The 23881-nt window shown below is 48.6% G+C and overlaps 1 protein-coding gene across 2 annotated transcripts in view; it reads right to left on the bottom strand.

Annotated features, from left to right (window-relative positions):
• Positions 1-23108, bottom strand: part of FBXO10 (F-box protein 10) — a 199492-nt gene extending 176384 nt beyond the window's left edge. Inside the window, exon 1 of one of the 2 annotated variants that reach the window (XM_073549669.1) lies at positions 22524-23108. The gene's annotated coding sequence lies outside the window, so the exon portion shown is untranslated. The remainder of the gene's footprint in view (positions 1-22523) is intronic. The other variant, XM_073549668.1, reaches the window with a different exon arrangement.
• Positions 23109-23881: the final 773 nt, after the last annotated feature.

Raw genomic sequence — 23881 nt, forward strand, 5'->3', positions numbered from 1 at the left:
AAAAGAAGTTTGTTCATTATTGGGGGCATATATGTTATGTATACCAAATTCTCCCTGTGGACTGGAAAGCTTGATGTGGATATACCTCCCTTCTTCGTCATTGGTCTGAGACACTATCGTGTGGTTGAAATTTTTGTTGATCAAAATCATCACCCCTGCCTTGCGTCCCACGGAGCCTGACCCAACTACTTTTCCCACCCATAATTTCTGCATACGAAAGAAATCTCCCTGGGGTAAGTGTGTCTCCTGTAATAATGCTATATCCACTTTCAATCTTTTGAGGTGCCTCAATATCATCATACGTTTATGTGGTGACTTCAATCCTTTCACATTCCATGTCACTATTTTAACCATTATCCCAATTCCTCAGATATTTCAAGTCGCCATGTGGTCTTACATATGTGTGGTGTTGTGCTTCTTTCAGGCGTTCAGTACGTTTATGCCGTTGCATTCCCTGTACCCATCTACCCTTTCTGTAACCATTAACAACTAACAACCCCTCAACTATCCCCCCCTTTACAAACGTCTCTGCACTCCCATTTTTTCTGTGATGCTCCTGGCTCCGCTATTCCCCCTCAGCCATTTAATTAAGAATTATACATAGCCTATCCCTCGTTAATTTGTTACCCAACTCACCCAGACAAGGCCTTCTTGGTCAGTAGTTGAGCCAACATATAGCACCCCCTCCCTCCTCTCCCATTCATAGTATTTGTCATTACTGAACCCAGAATCCTTCTTCTTCCCAGCATTGCGAATACCTCAACATCTAACAGAGAAGTTTATCAAAAAGAAAATATATAAATGCGAAAGAAGCCCGATCCCCCCAGATATTAGTACTCCCCTACCCCTACCCCTCAGAGTAAGCAAAACCCCAAGATCAATAGCATCTGGAGAGACGAGAGTGACCAATAAAAGAGGCCACTTCAACCCCCACTATCCGCCAACCTCTCCTCCCGTAAATCCCTCAGTTCAGTCTTCAAACCCACTCCCCAGAGTCTCTCTCAAGGCACTCCCCTGCCCTTGTTTCCCGACTTGTGTGGCGGCGTTCTTCGTGCCTTAGGATTCTCCATGTGAGGCTCCTTCCTTTCCTCTCTCCTTTCAGTCCATTCATTCCAGCCCTCCTCCTGAACCTCCCCCTCCCTCTCCCCATATCGACCACCCCTCCTCTCCGGAGATTCACTTGTCAGGTTTCTGTCCTCCATCTCCTCCATCCATCTCTCCGCCTCTCTCAAGTCCTTTGTCACAAAAAAAGATCCATTACGTTTTGTCACTCTCAGAAGAGCAGGATATAGTAGCTGAAACTTTATACCCTTGCGGTACAGTGTAGTGCATATCTTGCTGAAGGACTTCCTTTTCCGGGTGACCTCTGCCGAATAATCCCCAAAGATCAATATTTTATGTCCTTGAAGAGACAGTGGGGTCCTCCGTCCTCTAAATGCTCGCAACAACTCTTCTTTGTCCTTGTATTCCAAATATTTTATTATGACTTGGCGCGGTCTGGCTGATCCAGTCACCCCTGCATTACCCTCCTTCCCGTTCGCTCCCCATGCGCTCGTGTTTTCTCTTACCGGGCCCACTCTGTGCGCTCTTTCCACTCTGCATCTGTGTGTCAGGCCCAGCGCCTTGGGAATCTCTGTTTCGCAAATGTTATCCAGCTGCCGCATGGTTATTGATTCCGGTAACCCTACCAGTCTTAAGTTGCTTCTCCTGGAACGGTTTTCTAGATCTTCCAGTTTGTCTTTCATAGCCTGGGAACCCTCCTCCATCTCCTTCATTTTCCCCTTTAACGTTGTCACCTCATCCTCTGTGTTAGATAATCTTTGTTCCAGCTCTGCCACTCTGGCTCCCTGCTGTGTGACCTGTTCTTTAATGGGGGATAGCGCCACCCCCACCATGGCCTCCAGGGACTCCTTTATCTTGTCCGCCAGGTGTGCTGCCACTGCTCCTGCCAGGCGATCATAGTCTATGAGCACGTCCGCTAACTGACTGCTCTGCTGGGCTGCCGGCTGCTCATGCTGCCTCCTCCCCTCCTCCTCCATCAGGCTCTGCTCACCTCCCTGCAGACCGCTGTATCCCGCGTCTGCCGCGCCCGCCGCCATTTTGTGATCTCGTGCTGCGTGGTCTTCCCCAGCAGCTCCTGGCTTTAAGTGCTTGCCACCGCTCCGGAGAAGGTACCGCTCCATATACCGGCGTCTCCCACTCCTTATCCCTCACTTCCCGCTGTCTCCCGCAGCCTTGGGGTGGTCTGTGTCGGTCTTTGTAACTGAGGGGAGCGCGGAGCTCTGTCTCCTGCGTCCTCACATCACAGCGCCGGAACCGGAAGTCACTTCTGTATTTTAAAGCTGGATAACATCTTTAAAAGACACTTTTATTTTCAACATAACTGTTTAAAGACTTGTTATTTACTGGACAGGTTGTAGTTTTCATTAGCAACATTTTGGGAGAATAATGACTTAAACACTTTTATTCTATAAGTAGATGGTATCGCATCGGGAGGGCGATAATGTCACGATGGGGGCAGGCTTTGCAGTGTTGAGAAGCTATCCCCCCCATGTGCTCACCCACCTATCCACTCTCTCTTTCACCATGTGCTGACTTCTCCAGTCTGTGCTCTCTTCTTTGACCTGTCTACCCCATGTGCTAACTCCCTTGTCATGTTTCTGTGGTAACTTGGATAGCTGTCCTTGTCTTTGATGGTATATTCTTGGTATTTGCTTTTTAAAGTGGTTTTCCCATGAACGAAAGTTCATTTTAAAAATTGTCTGTGTCTGACCGTGTACAGAACATACCACAGCTCCTGGGCAGGGGAGGAAGCAAAAGGCAATACTGACATTACAGCAGGAGATCGCAGAGGATACATTTTGTGAGGTAAAATATTGTTTAAAAACAGTGAAATATTTTACCTCTCAAAATGAATCCTCTGTGATCCCCTGCTGTAATGTCAGTATTGTCTTTTGCTTCCTCCCCTGCCCAGGAGATGTGGTATGTTCTGTACATGGTCAGACACAGACAATTTTTAAAATGAACTTTCGTTCGTGAGAAAACCCCTTTAATGTGACCGGCTTCCTCTGCCTGTAGACACGTTGCGCATCTGCCGCCGGGATCAGCCAAATGATTCACTGCGCCTGCACGGAATTCGTGCAGGCGCAGTAAATCAGACCACCGCAATCTTTGTGCAGACAGATAGCGGCAGTCATTAAAACTGTGAACGGTCAGTGAATCATTCGGCTGATCCCGGCGATGGTGTTCCGCTGGTGGTACCGCGAATAGTCTGCGTTCGGCGTATACAGTGTGTGTGTATGGCATATACAGTGTGTTTGTGTGTCTGTGTGGTGCGTACGGCGTATAGTGTGTGTGTGTGTGTGTGTGTGTTGCAACGGTGTTCCGCTGGTGGTACCACCAGCAGTTTCCATATTGAGACTTGGGTGTCCCAATATGGCGGTCGGTGAACTTCCGCCGCTTGGAATTCTGGGATCCGGACACATCTGGACGGAACAGGAAGTGAAAACATTACAAGGTAATTATATATTAGATTTGCAGAGCGCTAATCAAATAACGGAATTTCTAGTATTGTCTTTCAGTAATTGTATTACAGTGTAGGCTAAAAAATGAGAACTTTATAGTGCAAGTCAATAAACATGTGATTAAACTTGTGTATGTTTATTTGAAAAATTCAAACATTTTCTTGCGGAAATTTGTTTCATTTTAATTAGGTTTTTCCCCTAGTCTTTTTCAAGTGGACTTGAAGATTCCATTGTTTGTTCACTTACATAACACACTGTACTTGTGTTCGTAAAGCAGTGTAATATCACTCTCAGTTTTATACTGACAGGCCACTCTAGGCATTCCAAAAGGGTCTGTATTTGCCCCACTGCTCTCATGCTACAATTGTGCCAGAGAGGCACTAAGGCCCCCTTCACACGTCCTGATATTTCCGGTACTAGAAAAAACAGTACCGGGACTATCCGTGTCTATGTGTACAATCAGTGTTCACCATCAGTGTCACATGTACTGGAATAGAATGCAGAATAGAAATTACAGCTGTTTAAGTGTTAGATGTGCAAAGATAGGATATAGATAAAGGACAGTGAGATATATAATTAGTGTGTGTAGTTTTCTGTACATTTAGCTAAAAAATAAAATACATGAAAAAAATGGTGTGGAGTTCCCTTTATTTTTAATAACCAGCTAAGGTAAAGATTATATCTATGATCTGGATATGTATGGACCTTCCCAGACTATTAATATTGCCCCCCCAGCTCTCTGCTTAGCCTTTACTGGTTATAAAAAATGGGGGCAGCAGTGAAATTTTCTTGATGAACTGCAGTGAACTCACCTCTGCACCGTGAGACTTTTTCTTAGGTTACGGCCACACTATCAGTATTTCTCAGCATTTGTAATTCAAAACCAGGTAAGGAACAATCAGAGGACAAGGTATAATAGAAAAGAGTGCACCAATTCTGCACGTTTGACCCACTCCAGGTTTTGGCTTACAAATACTGATGTGAAATACTCACTAAATACTGATAGTGTGGCCGCAGCCTCACTGTGCTAGCGGTGATCTCATCGGAAGGAACGCAGTCTCAGTGAATTTCCTAATGATTTGAGCTTTTTCTGACTGCCTCATACAGAATAAATGGAGTGACTGTTGGGCATGAAAGTGTCCTGTTAAAAATAAAAAAAATCCAGTTCTGTCGATCGGTGCAAGTTCCAGTGGTTGGACGCCAACCGATCAGTAAGTTATCACCCATCCTGTGGATGGGCGATAACCTGTTTTCAATTGACAAGCCATTTTAGGCCTGGTGTCATCTTAAAATGCATTAAAAAAAGTACGGATTTTATAAGCCCCATAAATATATTTTATAAGTAATATCTGGCTATTGTGGTACATTTCAACAAAAATTATACCACTTAAATTAGTCTTACGTTCTAATTTCAAGAAAACTGAGTATAGCAAGAAAAATTGTCTCGCTAGTGGCAGCCTAATTAACCAATCTCTTGCTCTACATAAATCCAATATAAAACAAAGTTGCGTGCAATAAGGAATCATGCCTCTGTTTCATGCTGCCCATGGTCACGATGGTCTTGCCGGCCGGCGGACAGTCATCGGCCAAATAAAAAGGGGAAAGTTGTAGAAGGGATTCAGGATAAGCCAGTCTCAATAGGCTATGTCCAGGAAAAAAAAACTCGCTTTTATTGGAGCAGTTGATGATGATGATGACAGTTCTCCACAGTTTTCAATACACTGAGCCAAGAGCCCCTCATGGTGTGATCTTCTCATTCCCGCTGCATATAGCACTATACGTGCTCTAAAACTTCTCTCAGCCTGAACTTGGACCTTGGCATCCACAGCATCTCATGTTTACAGGACAAGACCTCCGCTCTCTTCCCACCACTGTATCTAAAGGGGATTTTACACACAGCGATATCGCTAGCAATATCACTAAAGCATCACCGATTTGGTGACGCAGCAGCGATATCGCTAGCGATATCGCTATGTGTGATACTTACCTCCGACCGACTCCCCCGCTGTCTGCCGCTGATCGCACGAGATCGCGCAGCTCCATTTCTCGTCGGGCACTCCCTGCTGGCACCGACAAGCAACGCATGGAGGTGGGCGGGAGGACGTCAGGATCGCCTCGTCTGAAAGGTAAGTAACGACCGCTGTATCGCTGCTGCATCGCTGTGAGATCTGCCTGTGTGGCAGCTCACTAGGGACCATTTAGCGATGCACCAGTGATCCTGACCGGGTCGTATCGTTGTCGGGATCGCTGGTGCATCGCTAAATGTGATGGGGCCTTAGGCCGGGGTCACACTAACCAACGCAAAATACGGTCAGTATTTTACATGCGTAATACGGATGACAGACCCCTAAATAGTGCTACGTATGTCATCCGTAATCAAGGTGCGGTCGCGTATTTTGCGCATGTCAGCATCCGTATGTAATCCGTATGGCATCCGTATGGTGAGATTTTCTCACAGGCTTGCAAAATGGACATATAATGGAGCCCTATGACAGTTTTAATAAAGAAATGAAAGAATAGATATATACTCATAGAATGCATATATATATATATATGTATTCTATTTGTCTATATCTATTCTTTCGTTTCTTTATTAAACCTGTCAGTGTGAGTTTACTGTATAGCGCACTGAATTGCCGGCTTTGCTAAAAGACACCTGGTGCGTATTTCTCGCAAGTCACATGTGTGGTCCGTGTGTAATCCGTATTTTTTGCGCACCCATAGACTTGCATTGGCGTATTACAGGCGTAGTACGCTGACAATCGCAGCATGCTGCGATTGGCACGGAGCGTAGAATACGGATGAGAAATATACGGCTGGTGCGAGGGACCCCATAGAGAATCATTGGTCCGTGTCTAATGCGTGCTTTTTGCGCCTCTCACTCTCCCGTATTCCTCGCCAGTGTGACCCCGGCCTTAAGACTTCTCTCTTCTGATGACTATCAGATGTCGTTTGGCAGTTGGGCATTTTTTGAACTGCGTAGGATAATGTCCCATGCAGCTGCACAGACTTCGCTGTAGTCCCGACAGCGACCACAGCAAAGGCACTGGCGGGCCTCCTTGATCTCTAGCATCACTCAATCCCAGGGGCATAGGGTTGCTTTTCCTGGGCTTAATAGTTCTCCTGCTTGGGCTCTACCCACCAGACTATACAATAGCCCTTTCACTAATTACATCTATGTGTAAAAATGGCTAAAGAGCTGGCTTCTCAGTGCTCACACCATCAGAGATGACATCTGACCACAGGTGCCACCCCAGAGGTGAGAATAGGTTTGTTTTTTTTTGATGGAGGCAAACACTCAAATTCAGAAGGTGTTGTCCTAGTAGTTGACCAGCCTTTGAACAAGTTGCCTCTGATTTTACAGTCTATCATTTATACTTTTTTCTTTTTATAAATCTCTATTTAGGTTATGGAAAGTAAAATGTCCTAGCCGGTAGACAGTGGCCTCTTCTATTTGTCTCCATGTGACTATACCTGTGATCTCAGGAGGCCAATATGGAAAAGTCTCTGGTTATACTTGATAATGAGACTTGTTTACAAGTGAGTGCTCTAATCAGTATACTGTGCCTGTTGAGACCTACTGCTCCCTTGACATGCCTTTCATTCTGCAAGTGAAGAGATATTTCAATGGCTGGAATGAAATCGTAGCAATGTTTCCATTTTCTATGTCCACATGCACCCAAGAACCTAAAACTTATTATGATCCACCAGGAACACAATAAGCAATAAAAAATAAAAAAAGTCCCCTTGGCACATCGTAGACAATTATTTGACCGCTAGAGCAGTGTAACATATATTTTAGTAACTCATTATAAATAGATAGGAGTCTTTTAGGTGTTCGATCAATTTTCCAACTCGTCCTGAATAGTATAGTAGTGTGTTGTGATATACATTTATCATTTTACGGCGTTTAGTGTGCAGTCTTGTTAAAGTAAAATATACCATAGGTTATTACCAGTGATAAGTGAACGTACTGGGATAAGGTGTCATCAGAGCATGCTTTGGGTGCTAACTGAATGTCTTTAGCGTGCTAGAAAAAAATGTTTGTTAGGCAATCCCTGTATGTGTTGTGGTTGTCAAACAGCCGTGGGGACTTGATAATATTTTTCGAGCACGCCAAAGATACTCGGTTAGCACCCGAGCATGGGCAGATAACACCTTATCCCAGCACTAGACATTACAAATAGAAGTCACCTGATGAGTCCGTTGGTAGTTTGGACGACGAAACGCATAGAGACAAAGGACTTGTAAAAGTGATGGTGCTTGATGCACCGCACCTAATATGTAGAGACGTGGGGTATATGTGTGTCTCTTTGTCACTGTCTAACTCAGGGATCCCCAACTCCAGTCCTCAAGGCCCACCAACAGATCATTTTTTCAGGAATTCCTTTATTTTGTACTGGTGAAGCAATTATCACCTGAGCAATACAAAGGAAATCCTGAAAACATGATCTGTTGGTGGGCCTTGAGGACTGGAGTTGGGGAATCCTGGTCTAACTAACCATCAAGGTGTGAATAGGTAGTGCACGGTCTGTATAATATTGTTATAATAAAGGTTACATTTTATCCCATTGTCAGCGAGTTTTCACATGCTTAAAGGGTTGTCCCCTAAAAAAAGAAAAAAAAACTGCAGTCCCTGGCTGCAGTTTGTTTTAAGAAACCAAACTACACTTTACTGACCATCCCTGGGCCCAGCGGTGAATCTCTGGCGCTGATCCCAGTGTCCGGTATATAACCTAGAGTGAACCTGTGGCATTGAAAATGCAGTGTCATTTAATTTGCAGGCAGCATGTTCGGCTACATTTCCACAGTTTTTCACACTGCGTATTTTTTTTTAAAAAATGCAAGCAACCCATTTTTAGTTAATGGGTACAGAATGCTGCAGAAAAATCCTAATATCAAAAACTCATCAAAAGCTTATCGTGGGAATGTAGCCTTAGGCCAGGGTCACACTTGCGAGAAACTCGGATGAGTCTCGCGTCTCAATACCTGGCACTGCCACTGGCACTCGGCCCGGAGCGCTCAGCTGCATAGAAATACATGCAGCCGCACACTCCGGTCCCGAGTGCCAGTGGCAGTGCCGGGTATTGAGATGCGAGACTCGTGCGAGTTTCTCGCAAGTGTGATGCCGGCCTCAGAGAGATATAGTTAGGAGAAGCTGAGCAAATTGAAAGATTTATGGGAAAAGATTCAGCAGAACCTGTGCTTTAACCTATTAAATCTCTGCTTATTCTGGGCTTCTCAGTGACTAATCACTATCTTTGTATGCACACTTAGGCCAGTTTCACACGTCAGTGGCTCCGGTACGTGTAGTGACAGTTTTCTCGCGTACCGGAGACACTGACACACATAGACACATTCTAATGAATGTGTCTATGCAGATGTCAGCGTGTTTTCACGGACCGTGTGTCCGTATGCAAAATACACTGACATGTCCGTTTTTGTGCAACAGCACGGATCACACGGACTCATACAAGTCAATGGGTCCGTGTAAACACGTACCGCACACGGATGGCGTCCGTGTGCCATCCGTGTGTGTTTTTAGGAGTCATAAGGTTAATATTGAAACCAATTATTTCACTACACGGACAGCATAAGGATCACACACGGATGGTACACACGGACTTACGGATAGCACACGGATCACACACGAATGGCCTACGTATCCACACGGACACGGATAGCTCCGGTACCGGTTTTTCCGGTACCGGAATTATCTGGACGAGTGAAACCTCCCTTAAACAGGGAAGGCTGTCAAACCCTCAATAATGACTGAGAAGCCAAGAATAAGCAGATTTAGAGCCAAAAAATATATATGTATCAATCTACTCAGATTCTCCTGTTCTTTAGCAAGCAGGCAACAATGTGGATTGCATTTTCAATGTGACAGGTTCCCTTTAACCCCTTTCTGCCAGATGACGTACTATCCCCCATCCATGTGCCCTGGGACTTAATTCCCACGGGCAGGATAGTATGTCATCACCGATCAGCCGCGCTCACGGGGGGAGCGTGGCTGATCGCGGCCGGGTGTCAGCTGATTCTCCCAGCTGACACCAGGAGAGGTCATGGACCATTCCCAGCACTTTAACCCCGAAAAACTGCGATCAAACTTGATCGCAGCGTTGGGCTGTCAGCTCTGACAGCTCCTCTGCCTTTGGATCAGAGACCCCACGGCATGTCGCGGGGTCCCGATCGCTGCCATGGAGACCCGATGTCGTCATGACAATATCCGGGTCTCCAGGCCTAAGAGACTTCCTGTCATGCGCAGTGCATATCAGGAAGTCTCACAGGTCAGTGCACAGAAGCTGCAGCGCTGACAACTTCTATAGCATGCAGATCTGCATGCTATAAAAGCAATCAGCCTGCACAAAATAAGTGTCCCATAGTGGGACACGGTGTAAAACTAACAATTAAATAAAATAAATGTAAATATTTGTAAAAATATTTAATAAAATAAAAATCAATATTTATTCTAACATTGAATCAATATTTGAATAAATAAAAATCTAAACAATTACATATATTTGGTATCCCCGCTTGTTAACGACCTGACCTATAAAACTGTCCCACTAATTAACCCCTTTAGTGAACACCATAAAAAAGCCCCACAAAATGCTTTATCATACCGCAAAACAAAAAATGGAATAACTCGCGATCAAAATGACGGATATAAATAGTACCGCTGAAAACGTCATCTTGTCACGCAAAAAAAAACAAGCTGCCATACAGCTTCATCAGTGAAAAAATAAAAAAGTTATAGCTCTCAGTATAAAGCGATGCAAAAATAATTATTTTTTATATAAAATAGTTTTTATTGTATAAAAGCGCCAAAACATAAAAAAAAATAAATGAGGTAATTCTGTAATTGTACTAACCCGAAAAATAAAACTGCTTTATAAATTTTACCACACGTGGAACAGTGTAAACGCCCCCCCCCCCAAGAAATTCATGAATTGCTGGTTTTTGTTCATTCTGCCTCCCAAAAATCGGAATAAAATAGCGATCAAAAAATGTCATGTGCCCGAAAATGGTACCAATTAAAACGTCAACTTGTCCCGCAAAAAACAAGACCTCACCTGACTCTGTGGGCCAAAATATGGAAAAATTATAGCTCTCAAAATGTGATGATGCACAAATTACTTTTTTTTTAAAAAAGAGCGTCTTTTAGCGTGACAGCTGCCAAACATAAAAACCGCCATAAATAGTAAATCAAACCCCCCGTTATCACCCCCTTAGATAGGGAAAAATAAAATTAAAAAAAAATGTATTTATTTCCATTTTCCCATTAGGGTTAGGGTTGGGGCTAAAGTTGGGATTAGAGTTGGAATTAGGGTTAGGTTTGTGGATAGGATTATGGTTGGGATTAGGCTGCTTTCACACATCCGGCTTTTTGAATCCGGCACGATGCGGCGAAATTTGGAACAACCGGATCCGGTACCGGATCCGGTTTTGTCCCATAGAGTTGTATTGTCGCCGCACCGTGCCGGATGGGTATACGGCGCATCCGGTTTTTGCCGAATACGGCAAAAAGTAGCCGTCCGGCGTCTGCAAAAAACGTTCGCTGCAACATTTTTTGACAGCGCCGGACCGGTTTTTCTCATAGCGCATGTGCGGAGACTCTGAGTCTCACGCTGCTCTTTTAAATGTGTTCGCCACCGTATCCGGCCACACAGGCATCCGGTGTCTCCGGCCCATCCCGGATCCGTCCCTACGGCTTTTCGCCGCACGGCGCCGGAGACACAAAGCCGGATGTGTGAAAGAAGCCTTAGGGTTAGGGGTGTATTGAGGTTAGGGCTGGAGTTAGAATAGGGAGGTTTCCACTGTTTAGGCCCATTAGGGGCTCTCCAAACACGTCATGCGTCTGATCTCAATTCCATCCAATTCTGCGTTGAAAAAGTTAAACTGTGCTCCTTCCCTTCCGAGCTCTGCCATGTGCCCAAACATTGGTTTACCCTCAGATATGGGGTATCAGCATACTAAGGACAAATTGCACAACAACTTTTGGGGTTCAATTTCTCCTGTTACCCTTGGGAAAATAAAAAATTGGGGGCGAAAATATCATTTTTGTGAAAAAAAAATATTTTTTATTTTTACGGCTCTACATTATAAACTTCTGTGAGGCACTTGGGGGTTCAAAGTGCTCGCCACACATCTAGATAAGTTCTTTATGGGGGGGTCTACTTTCCAAAATGGTGTCACTTGTGGGGGGTTTCCACTGTTTAGGCACATCAGGGGCTCTCCAAACGTGACATGGCGTCCGATCGCAATTCCAGCCAATTTTGCATTGAAAAATTCAAACGGTGCTCCTTCCCTTCCGAGCTCTGCCATGCGCCGAAACAGTGGTTTACCTGTATATATGGGGTATCAGCGTACTCAGGACAAATTGTACTACAACTTTTGAGGTCCAATTTCTCCTGTTACCCTTGGTAAAATAAAACAAATTGGACCTGAAGTCAATTTTTTGTGAAAAAAGTTAAATGTTCATTTTTTTTTTTAAACATTCCAAAAATTCCTGTAATGCACCTGAAGGGTTAATAAACTTCTTGAATGTGGTTTTGAGTACCTTGAGGGGTGCAGTTTTTAGAATGGTGTTACTTTTGAGTATTTTCTATCATATAGACCCTTCAAAGTGACTTCAAATGTGATATGGTCCTTAAAAAAAAAAAATGGTGTTGTAAAAATGAGAAGTCGCTGGTCAACTTTTAACCCTAATAACTTCTTAGCATAAAAAAAAAAATTTTGGTTTCAAAATTATGCTGATGTAAAGTAGACATGTGGGAAATGTTATTACCGTATATACTCGTGTATAAGCCGAGATTTTCAGCCCATTTTTTGGGGGCTGAAAGTCCCCCTCTCGGCTTATACAGTCAGTACAATGCGTTCCAGTCTCAGCATGGACTGGTCAGCAGCTCTCCATGTATTTCTATGCAGCTGCCACGCTCAGGTCGGGAGAGCTGACAGCCAGTCCTTATTATGTGTTCCGATCTCAGCACGGACTGGTCTGCAGCACTCCATGTATTTCTATGCAGCTGCCACACTCAGGTCGGGAGAGCTGACGGCCAGTCAGTACAATGCGTTCCAGTCTCAGCATGGACTGGTCTGCAGCTCTTCATGTATTTCTACACAGCTGCCACACTCAGGTCGGGAGAGCTGACAGCCAGTCAGTACATTGCGTTCCAGTCTCAGGATGGACTGGTCAGCAGCTCTCCATGTATTTCTATGCAGCTGCCACGCTGAGGTCGGGAGAGCTGACGGCCTGTCCTTATAATGCGTTCCGATCTCAGCACGGACTGGTCTGCAGCACTCCATGTATTTCTATGCAGCTGCCACACTCAGGTCGGGAGAGAAACCAGCCTGTTCTTATTATGCGTTCCGATCTCAGCATGGACTGGTCTGCAGCACTCCATGTTTTTCTTTGCAGCTGACACGCTCAGGTCAGGAGAGCTGACGGCCAGTCAGTACAATACGTTCCAGTCTCAGCACGGACTGGTCTGCAGCTCTTCATGTATTTCTATGCCGCTGCCACTCTCAGGTCGGGAAAGCTGACAGCCAGTCAGTACATTGCGCTCCAATCTAAGCACGGACTGGTCTGCAGCTCTTCATGTATTTCTATGCTGTTGCCACTCTCAGGTCGGGAGAGCTGACAGCCAGTCCTTATTATGTGTTCCGATCTCAGCACGGACTGGTCGGCAGCTCTCCATGTATTTCTATGCAGCTGCCACGCTCAGGTCGGGAGAGCTGACGGCCTGTCCTTATAATGCGTTCCGATCTCAGCACGGACTGGTCTGCAGCATTCCATGTATTTCTATGCAGCTGCCACGCTCAGGTCGGGAGAGCTGATGGCCTGTCCTTATAATGCATTCCGATCTCAGCACGGACTGGTCTGCAGCACTCCATGTATTTCTCTGCAGCTGACACACTCAGGTCGGGAGAGCTGACGGCCTGTCCTTATAATGCGTTCCGATCTCAGCACGGACTGGTCTGCAGCACTCCATGTATTTCTCTGCAGCTGACATGCTCAGGTCGGGAGAGCTGGCGGCCAGTCAGTACAATGCATTCCAGTCTCAGCACGGACTGGTCTGAAGCTCTTCATGTATTTCTATGCAGCTGCCACGCTCAGGTCGGGAGAGCTGACGGCCAGTCAGTACAATGCGTTCCAGTCTCAGCACGGACTGGTCTGCAGCTCTTCATGTATTTCTATGCCGTTGCCACTCTGAGGTCGGGAGAGCTGACGGCCAGTCAGTACAATGCGTTCCAATCTAAGCACGGACTGGTCTGCAGCTCTTCATGTATTTCTATGCAGCTGCCACGCTCAGGTCGGGAGAGCTGACGGCCAGTCAGTACAATGCGTTCCAGTCTCAGCACGGACTGGTCTGCAGCTCTTCATGTATTTCTATGCCGTTGCCACTCTCAGGTCGGGAGAGCTGACGGCCAGTCAGTACAATGCGTTCCAGTCTCAGCATGGACTGGTCTGCAGCTCTTCATGTATTTCTATGCTGTTGCCACTCTCAGGTCGGGAGAGATGATGGCTTGTCCTTATTATGTGTTCCGATCTCAGCACGGACTGGTCGGCAGCTCTCCATGTATTTCTATGCCGTTGCCACTCTCAGGTCGGGAGAGCTGACGGCTTGTCCTTATTATGTGTTCCGATCTCAGCACGGACTGGTCGGCAGCTCTCCATGTATTTCTATGCCGTTGCCACTCTCAGGTCGGAAGAGCTGACGGCCAGTCCTTATTATGTGTTCCGATCTCAGCACGGACTGGTCGGCAGCTCTCCATGTATTTCTATGCCGTTGCCACTCTCAGGTCGGGAGAGCTGACGGCCAGTCAGTACAATGCGTTCCAGTCTCAGCACGGACTGGTCTGCAGCTCTTCATGTATTTCTATGCTGTTGCCACTCTCAGGTCGGGAGAGCTGACGTCCAGTCCTTATTATGTGTTCCGATCTCAGCACGGACTGGTCGGCAGCTCTCCATGTATTTCTATGCTGTTGCCACTCTCAGGTCGGGAGAGCTGACGGCCAGTCAGTACAATGCGTTCCAGTCTCAGCACGGACTGGTCTGCAGCTCTTCATGTATTTCTATGCTGTTGCCACTCTCAGGTCGGGAGAGCTGACGGCTTGTCCTTATTATGTGTTTCGATCTCAGCACGGACTGGTCGGCAGCTCTCCATGTATTTCTATGCAGCTGACACGCTCAGGTCGGGAGAGCTGGCGGTCAGTCAGTACAATGCGTTCCAGTCTCAGCACGGACTGGTCTGCAGCTCTTCATGTATTTCTATGCTGTTGCCACTCTCAGGTCGGGAGAGCTGACGGCCAGTCCTTATGTGTTCCGATCTCAGCACGGACTGGTCGGCAGCTCTTCATGTATTTCTATGCAGCTGACACGCTCAGGTCGGGAGAGCTGACGGCCAGTCAGTACAATGCGTTCCAGTCTCAGCACGGACTGGTCTGCAGCTCTTCATGTATTTCTATGCTGTTGCCACTCTCAGGTCGGGAGAGCTGACGGCTTGTCCTTATGTGTTCCGATCTCAGCATTGACTGGTCGGCAGCTCTCCATGTATTTCTATGCAGCTGCCACGCTCAGGTCGGGAGAGCTGACGGCCTGTCCTTATTATGTGTTTCGTTCTCAGCACGGACAGGTCGGCAGCTCTCCATGTATTTCTATGCAGCTGCCACGCTCAGGTCGGGAGAGCTGACGGCCAGTCCTTATTATGTGTTCCGATCTCAGCACGAACTGGTCGGCAGCTCTCCATGTATTTCTATGCAGCTGACACGCTCAGGTCGGGAGAGCTGACGGCCAGTCCTTATTATGTGTTTCGATCTCAGCACGGACTGGTCGGCAGCTCTCCATGTATTTCTATGCAGCTGACACGCTCAGGTCGGGAGAGCTGGCGGCCAGTCAATACATTGCGTTCCAGTCTCAGCACGGACTGGTCTGCAGCTCTTCATGTATTTCTATGCTGTTGCCACTCTCAGGTCGGGAGAGCTGACGGCCAGTCCTTATAATGTGTTCCGATCTCAGCACGGACTGGTCGGCAGCTCTCCATGTATTTCTATGCAGCTGACACGCTCAGGTCGGGAGAGCTGACGGCCAGTCAGTACAATGCGTTCCAGTCTCAGCACGGACTGGTCTGCAGCTCTTCATGTATTTCTATGCTGTTGCCACTCTCAGGTCGGGAGAGCTGACGGCCAGTCAGTACAATGCGTTCCAGTCTCAGCACGGACTGGTCTGCAGCTCTCCATGTATTTCTATGCTGTTGCCACTCTCAGGTCGGGAGAGCTGACGGCCAGTCCTTATAATGTGTTCCGATCTCAGCACGGACTGGTCGGCAGCTCTCCATGTATTTCTATGCAGCTGACACGCTCAGGTCGGGAGAGCTGACGGCCAGTCAGTACAATGCGTTCCAGTCTCAGCACGGACTGGTCTGCAGCTCTTCATGTATTTCTATGCTGTTGCCACTCTCAGGTCGGGAGAGCTGACGGCCAGTCAGTACAATGCGTTCCAGTCTCAGCACGGACTGGTCTGCAGCTCTTCATGTATTTCTATGCTGTTGCCACTTTCAGGTCGGGAGAGCTGACGGCCAGTCCTTATAATGTGTTCCGATCTCAGCATGGACTGGTCGGCAGCTCTCCATGTATTTCTATGCAGCTGCCACGCTCAGGTCGGGAGAGCTGACGGCCTGTCCTTATTATGTGTTTCGATCTCAGCACGGACTGGTCGGCAGCTCTCCATGTATTTCTATGCAGCTGCCACGCTCAGGTCGGGAGAGCTGACGGCCAGTCCTTATTATGTGTTCCGATCTCAGCACGAACTGGTCGGCAGCTCTCCATGTATTTCTATGCAGCTGACACGCTCAGGTCGGGAGAGCTGACGGCCAGTCCTTATTATGTGTTTCGATCTCAGCACGGACTGGTCGGCAGCTCTCCATGTATTTCTATGCAGCTGACACGCTCAGGTCGGGAGAGCTGGCGGCCAGTCAATACATTGCGTTCCAGTCTCAGCACGGACTGGTCTGCAGCTCTTCATGTATTTCTATGCTGTTGCCACTCTCAGGTCGGGAGAGCTGACGGCCAGTCCTTATAATGTGTTCCGATCTCAGCACGGACTGGTCGGCAGCTCTCCATGTATTTCTATGCAGCTGACACGCTCAGGTCGGGAGAGCTGACGGCCAGTCAGTACAATGCGTTCCAGTGTCAGCACGGACTGGTCTGCAGCTCTTCATGTATTTCTATGCTGTTGCCACTCTCAGGTCGGGAGAGCTGACGGCCAGTCAGTACAATGCGTTCCAGTCTCAGCACGGACTGGTCTGCAGCTCTTCATGTATTTCTATGCTGTTGCCACTCTCAGGTCGGGAGAGCTGACGGCCAGTCCTTATAATGTGTTCCGATCTCAGCACGGACTGGTCGGCAGCTCTCCATGTATTTCTATGCAGCTGACACGCTCAGGTCGGGAGAGCTGACGGCCAGTCAGTACAATGCGTTCCAGTCTCAGCACGGACTGGTCTGCAGCTCTTCATGTATTTCTATGCTGTTGCCACTCTCAGGTCGGGAGAGCTGACGGCTTGTCCTTATTATGTGTTCCGATCTCAGCACGGACTGGTCGGCAGCTCTCCATGTATTTCTATGCCGTTGCCACTCTCAGGTCGGAAGAGCTGACGGCCAGTCCTTATTATGTGTTCCGATCTCAGCACGGACTGGTCGGCAGCTCTCCATGTATTTCTATGCCGTTGCCACTCTCAGGTCGGGAGAGCTGACGGCCAGTCAGTACAATGCGTTCCAGTCTCAGCACGGACTGGTCTGCAGCTCTTCATGTATTTCTATGCTGTTGCCACTCTCAGGTCGGGAGAGCTGACGTCCAGTCCTTATTATGTGTTCCGATCTCAGCACGGACTGGTCGGCAGCTCTCCATGTATTTCTATGCTGTTGCCACTCTCAGGTCGGGAGAGCTGACGGCCAGTCAGTACAATGCGTTCCAGTCTCAGCACGGACTGGTCTGCAGCTCTTCATGTATTTCTATGCTGTTGCCACTCTCAGGTCAGGAGAGCTGACGGCTTGTCCTTATTATGTGTTCCGATCTCAGCATGGACTGGTCGGCAGCTCTCCATGTATTTCTATGCAGCTGCCACGCTCAGGTCGGGAGAGCTGACGGCCTGTCCTTATTATGTGTTTCGATCTCAGCACGGACTGGTCGGCAGCTCTCCATGTATTTCTATGCTGTTGCCACTCTCAGGTCGGGAGAGATGATGGTTTGTCCTTATTATGTGTTCCGATCTCAGCACGGACTGGTCGGCAGCTCTCCATGTATTTCTATGCCGTTGCCACTCTCAGGTCGGGAGAGCTGACGGCCAGTCAGTACAATGCGTTCCAGTCTCAGCACGGACTGGTCTGCAGCTCTTCATGTATTTCTATGCTGTTGCCACTCTCAGGTCGGGAGAGCTGACGTCCAGTCTTTATTATGTGTTCCGATCTCAGCACGGACTGGTCGGCAGCTCTCCATGTATTTCTATGCTGTTGCCACTCTCAGGTCGGGAGAGCTGACGGCCAGTCAGTACAATGCGTTCCAGTCTCAGCACGGACTGGTCTGCAGCTCTTCATGTATTTCTATGCTGTTGCCACTCTCAGGTCGGGAGAGCTGACGTCCAGTCTTTATTATGTGTTCCGATCTCAGCACGGACTGGTCGGCAGCTCTCCATGTATTTCTATGCTGTTGCCACTCTCAGGTCGGGAGAGCTGACGGCCAGTCAGTACAATGCGTTCCAGTCTCAGCATGGACTGGTCTGCAGCTCTTCATGTATTTCTATGCTGTTGCCACTCTCAGGTCGGGAGAGATGATGGCTTGTCCTTATTATGTGTTCCGATCTCAGCACGGACTGGTCGGCAGCTCTCCATGTATTTCTATGCCGTTGCCACTCTCAGGTCGGGAGAGCTGACGGCCAGTCAGTACAATGCGTTCCAGTCTCAGCACGGACTGGTCTGCAGCTCTTCATGTATTTCTATGCTGTTGCCACTCTCAGGTCGGGAGAGCTGACGGCTTGTCCTTATTATGTGTTCCGATCTCAGCATGGACTGGTCGGCAGCTCTCCATGTATTTCTATGCAGCTGCCACGCTCAGGTCGGGAGAGCTGACGGCCTGTCCTTATTATGTGTTTCGATCTCAGCACGGACTGGTCGGCAGCTCTCCATGTATTTCTATGCAGCTGCCACGCTCAGGTCGGGAGAGCTGACGGCCAGTCCTTATTATGTGTTCCGATCTCAGCACGAACTGGTCGGCAGCTCTCCATGTATTTCTATGCAGCTGACACGCTCAGGTCGGGAGAGCTGACGGCCAGTCCTTATTATGTGTTTCGATCTCAGCACGGACTGGTCGGCAGCTCTCCATGTATTTCTATGCAGCTGACACGCTCAGGTCGGGAGAGCTGGCGGCCAGTCAATACATTGCGTTCCAGTCTCAGCACGGACTGGTCTGCAGCTCTTCATGTATTTCTATGCTGTTGCCACTCTCAGGTCGGGAGAGCTGACGGCCAGTCCTTATAATGTGTTCCGATCTCAGCACGGACTGGTCGGCAGCTCTCCATGTATTTCTATGCAGCTGACACGCTCAGGTCGGGAGAGCTGACGGCCAGTCAGTACAATGCGTTCCAGTCTCAGCACGGACTGGTCTGCAGCTCTTCATGTATTTCTATGCTGTTGCCACTCTCAGGTCGGGAGAGCTGACGGCCAGTCAGTACAATGCGTTCCAGTCTCAGCACGGACTGGTCTGCAGCTCTTCATGTATTTCTATGCTGTTGCCACTCTCAGGTCGGGAGAGCTGACGGCCAGTCCTTATAATGTGTTCCGATCTCAGCACGGACTGGTCGGCAGCTCTCCATGTATTTCTATGCAGCTGACACGCTCAGGTCGGGAGAGCTGACGGCCAGTCAGTACAATGCGTTCCAGTCTCAGCACGGACTGGTCTGCAGCTCTTCATGTATTTCTATGCTGTTGCCACTCTCAGGTCGGGAGAGCTGACGGCCAGTCCTTATAATGTGTTCCGATCTCAGCACGGACTGGTCGGCAGCTCTCCATGTATTTCTATGCAGCTGACATGCTCAGGTCGGGAGAGCTGACGGCCAGTCAGTACAATGCGTTCCAGTCTCAGCACGGACTGGTCTGCAGCTCTTCATGTATTTCTATGCTGTTGCCACTCTCAGGTCGGGAGAGCTGACGGCCAGTCCTTATAATGTGTTCCGATCTCAGCACGGACTGGTCGGCAGCTCTCCATGTATTTCTATGCAGCTGACATGCTCAGGTCGGGAGAGCTGACGGCCAGTCAGTACAATGCGTTCCAGTCTCAGCACGGACTGGTCTGCAGCTCTTCATGTATTTCTATGCTGTTGCCACTCTCAGGTCGGGAGAGCTGACGGCCAGTCCTTATAATGTGTTCCGATCTCAGCACGGACTGGTCGGCAGCTCTCCATGTATTTCTATGCAGCTGACACGCTCAGGTCGGGAGAGCTGACGGCCAGTCAGTACAATGCGTTCCAGTCTCAGCACGGACTGGTCTGCAGCTCTTCATGTATTTCTATGCTGTTGCCACTCTCAGGTCGGGAGAGCTGACGGCCAGTCAGTACAATGCGTTCCAGTCTCAGCACGGACTGGTCTGCAGCTCTTCATGTATTTCTATGCTGTTTCCACTCTCAGGTCGGGAGAGCTGATGGCTTGTCCTTATTATGTGTTCCGATCTCAGCACGGACTGGTCGGCAGCTCTCCATGTATTTCTATGCAGCTGCCACGCTCAGGTCGGGAGAGCTGACGGCCTGTCCTTATTATGTGTTTCGATCTCAGCACGGACTGGTCGGCAGCTCTCCATGTATTTCTATGCAGCTGCCACGCTCAGGTTGGGAGAGCTGACGGCCAGTCCTTATTATGGTTCCGATCTCAGCACGAACTGGTCGGCAGCTCTCCATGTATTTCTATGCAGCTGACACGCTCAGGTCGGGAGAGCTGACGGCCAGTCCTTATTATGTGTTTCGATCTCAGCACGGACTGGTCGGCAGCTCTCCATGTATTTCTATGCAGCTGACACGCTCAGGTCGGGAGAGCTGGCGGCCAGTCAGTACATTGCGTTCCAGTCTCAGCACGGACTGGTCTGCAGCTCTTCATGTATTTCTAAGCTGTTGCCACTCTCAGGTCGAGAGAGCTGACGGCCAGTCCTTATAATGTGTTCCGATCTCAGCACGGACTGGTCGGCAGCTCTCCATGTATTTCTATGCAGCTGACACGCTCAGGTCGGGAGAGCTGACGACCAGTCAGTACAATGCGTTCCAGTCTGAGCACGGACTGGTCTGCAGCTCTTCATGTATTTCTATGCTGTTGCCACTCTCAGGTCGGGAGAGCTGACGGCCAGTCAGTACAATGCCTTCCAGTCTCAGCACGGACTGGTCTGCAGCTCTTCATGTATTTCTATGCTGTTGCCACTCTCAGGTCGGGAGAGCTGATGGCTTGTCCTTAATATGTGTTCCGATCTCAGCACGGACTGGTCTGCAGCTCTTCATGTATTTCTATGCAGCTGACACGCTCAGGTCGGGAGAGCTGACGGCCAGTCAGTACAATGCGTTCCAGTGTCAGCACGGACTGGTCTGCAGCTCTTCATGTATTTCTATGCTGTTGCCACTCTCAGGTCGGGAGAGCTGACGGCCAGTCAGTACAATGCGTTCCAGTCTCAGCACGGACTGGTCTGCAGCTCTTCATGTATTTCTATGCTGTTGCCACTCTCAGGTCGGGAGAGCTGACGGCCAGTCCTTATAATGTGTTCCGATCTCAGCACGGACTGGTCGGCAGCTCTCCATGTATTTCTATGCAGCTGACACGCTCAGGTCGGGAGAGCTGACGGCCAGTCAGTACAATGCGTTCCAGTCTCAGCACGGACTGGTCGGCAGTTCTCCATGTATTTCTATGCTGTTGCCACTCTCAGGTCGGGAGAGCTGACGGCCAGTCAGTACAATGCGTTCCAGTCTCAGCACGGACTGGTCTGCAGCTCTTCATGTATTTCTATGCTGTTGCCACTCTCAGGTCGGGAGAGCTGACGGCCAGTCCTTATAATGTGTTCCGATCTCAGCACGGAATGGTCGGCAGCTCTCCATGTATTTCTATGCAGCTGACACGCTCAGGTCGGGAGAGCTGACGGCCAGTCAGTACAATGCGTTCCAGTCTCAGCACGGACTGGTCTGCAGCTCTTCATGTATTTCTATGCTGTTGCCACTCTCAGGTCGGGAGAGCTGACGGCCAGTCCTTATAATGTGTTCCGATCTCAGCACGGACTGGTCTGCAGCTCTCCATGTATTTCTATGCAGCTGACACGCTCAGGTCGGGAGAGACGCTTGACAGTCCGTGCACAGCGATTATATATTATTATTATACATTTTTAGTGCGCCATTTATTCCATGGTGCTTTACATGTGAAAAGGGGCAAATATAGACAAGTACAGTAAACATGAGCAATACAAGGCACGCAAGTACAGGAGAGGACCCTGCTTATATAAATATATATACACACATCTGATTGCGCCCTAGGACAGAGGACATAGAAGGGAAACGGTGCAGACGATTATAATGAAACTCAGTTACAAAAATGATTTTTAGCCCCAAAATATGAATTTTTTTTTTCTAAAGTTGGACAACCCCTAAAATGTGCTATTTTGATAACACAGGTAAAGGAAATGTTTCCTAGTACATGGAATGTGGCAGTCAGACAAAGCTTGAAACAGCACATCACAGGTTAATTTAAAGGCACAGCACTAGTCATGTAGCGGCCCCTAGGTCGCTCCCTACAAACCCCGCAGCACCCATTCCAGCGGCACACACACATAGCCCAGCACAGCTCCGGCGGCTCCTCACACTTCCTGCTCCTGTGGTACCTGCGCCTCCAGCATCCCCACACACCATGCGCAGAGATGCAGCCCGGCCGGCACCACAGCAGTCACTGCCACACCACAAGCGCCCGCCAGGACACTGAGCCTACCTGAGCCCGCCACTCTGCACCGCAGCCTCCCGCCGCCCGGACACTGCAGCCGCAGCCGCCACTACCATAGAGTCGGGCTGGAGAAGCGGAGCCCCTCCTGTTGTTTCCACTCGGCACCATAGAGACTTGAGGGAGCGGAGGAAAGAGTCGTAAAAATGAAAGGAGGGAGCTGTGCGGCTCATGTAACTCCATCATGTGGTAGCCACCCAGCATTCAGCAGCCTCTGCTGGCAGCGGTGACATCAGCACAGACAGCAGCAGGCTTTTATCCTGCCTACTCTAGTGAACAGCTGTGTGGGAAGATGGCTGACTGGATTGCTCATAGACTGGGGTGCTGCTTACAGTGTGTTCTCGTCATTATTCCGGTCTTTTCTACAAATGCCCCTGTAACTAGCATAGGCCCCACATAACCATGTGACCGGCTCATTGCTCCTATAACATTGTGCCAGGGATAGATGCCCCTTAACCTTGCAACAGGCCCAACTACACCTATAACATTGTGCCAGTGATATAGTCACCCCACGATCCAGAATTGCTGCGGGTTTGACGCTGTGTATTTGTAAGCAGGTTGCCGGATGCAGTGACGGACAGGAGGCAGAGCAGGGGTTAACAGTTTTACTTAAAGGGAACCTGTCACCCCCCCCAGGCGTTGTGCAGCACTAATGCTGCATTCTGTCAAGGTGGTGCTCTGGGGAACGGGGCGCACCGCTCACCTGACTACACACTGCCGTGGGTTGGCGCCAAACCTCTCTGCTGCGAGCGTTCTGCTTTATATGCCCCCACCCCACCATGGTCAGGAGGTTGGTCCGGCTCACTATTGCTTCCCCCAGGGAACGGGATGTAGCCTTAACAGTTCCGGATCCGGCACGCAGGTACCCGCGATCTGGTCGTCCCCCTTACATATTTGTGCAGTGTCAAACCTGCAGCTTCCAGATGTTACAGCAAAGTGGATGGAATTTCAAGAAATCCCATGTCTAGAGATGGGCGAACCCAAACAGTAATGTTTGGCATCTGTACCGACCACCTACTGTGTGGACACGGACACCGAACATGGACTTCACCAGGAAGTCCATGTGTTACTGTTAGGCTGGAGTCACACACAACGTATAAAAATACGGTCCGTTTTTCACGGACCAGAATCGCACAAATGTTTCATGAACAGTGATCCGTAAGTCAACCGATTGTAATGCGAGGATGCGATTTTTTTCACTAGATTGCAAAATGGACATATAATGGTTCCCAATGACAGGTTAAAACACAAAACGAAAGAATAGATATATACACATAGAATACCGTATTTTCCGGTGTATAAGACAACTGGGCGTATAAGTCGACTCCCCAACTTTTCCAGTGAAAATA

This window comes from Dendrobates tinctorius, unplaced genomic scaffold (genome assembly GCF_039654945.1).
Source record: "Dendrobates tinctorius isolate UK_male_01 unplaced genomic scaffold, ASM3965494v1 ptg000160l, whole genome shotgun sequence".
In the NCBI taxonomy this organism is placed as follows: Eukaryota; Metazoa; Chordata; class Amphibia; order Anura; family Dendrobatidae; genus Dendrobates; species Dendrobates tinctorius.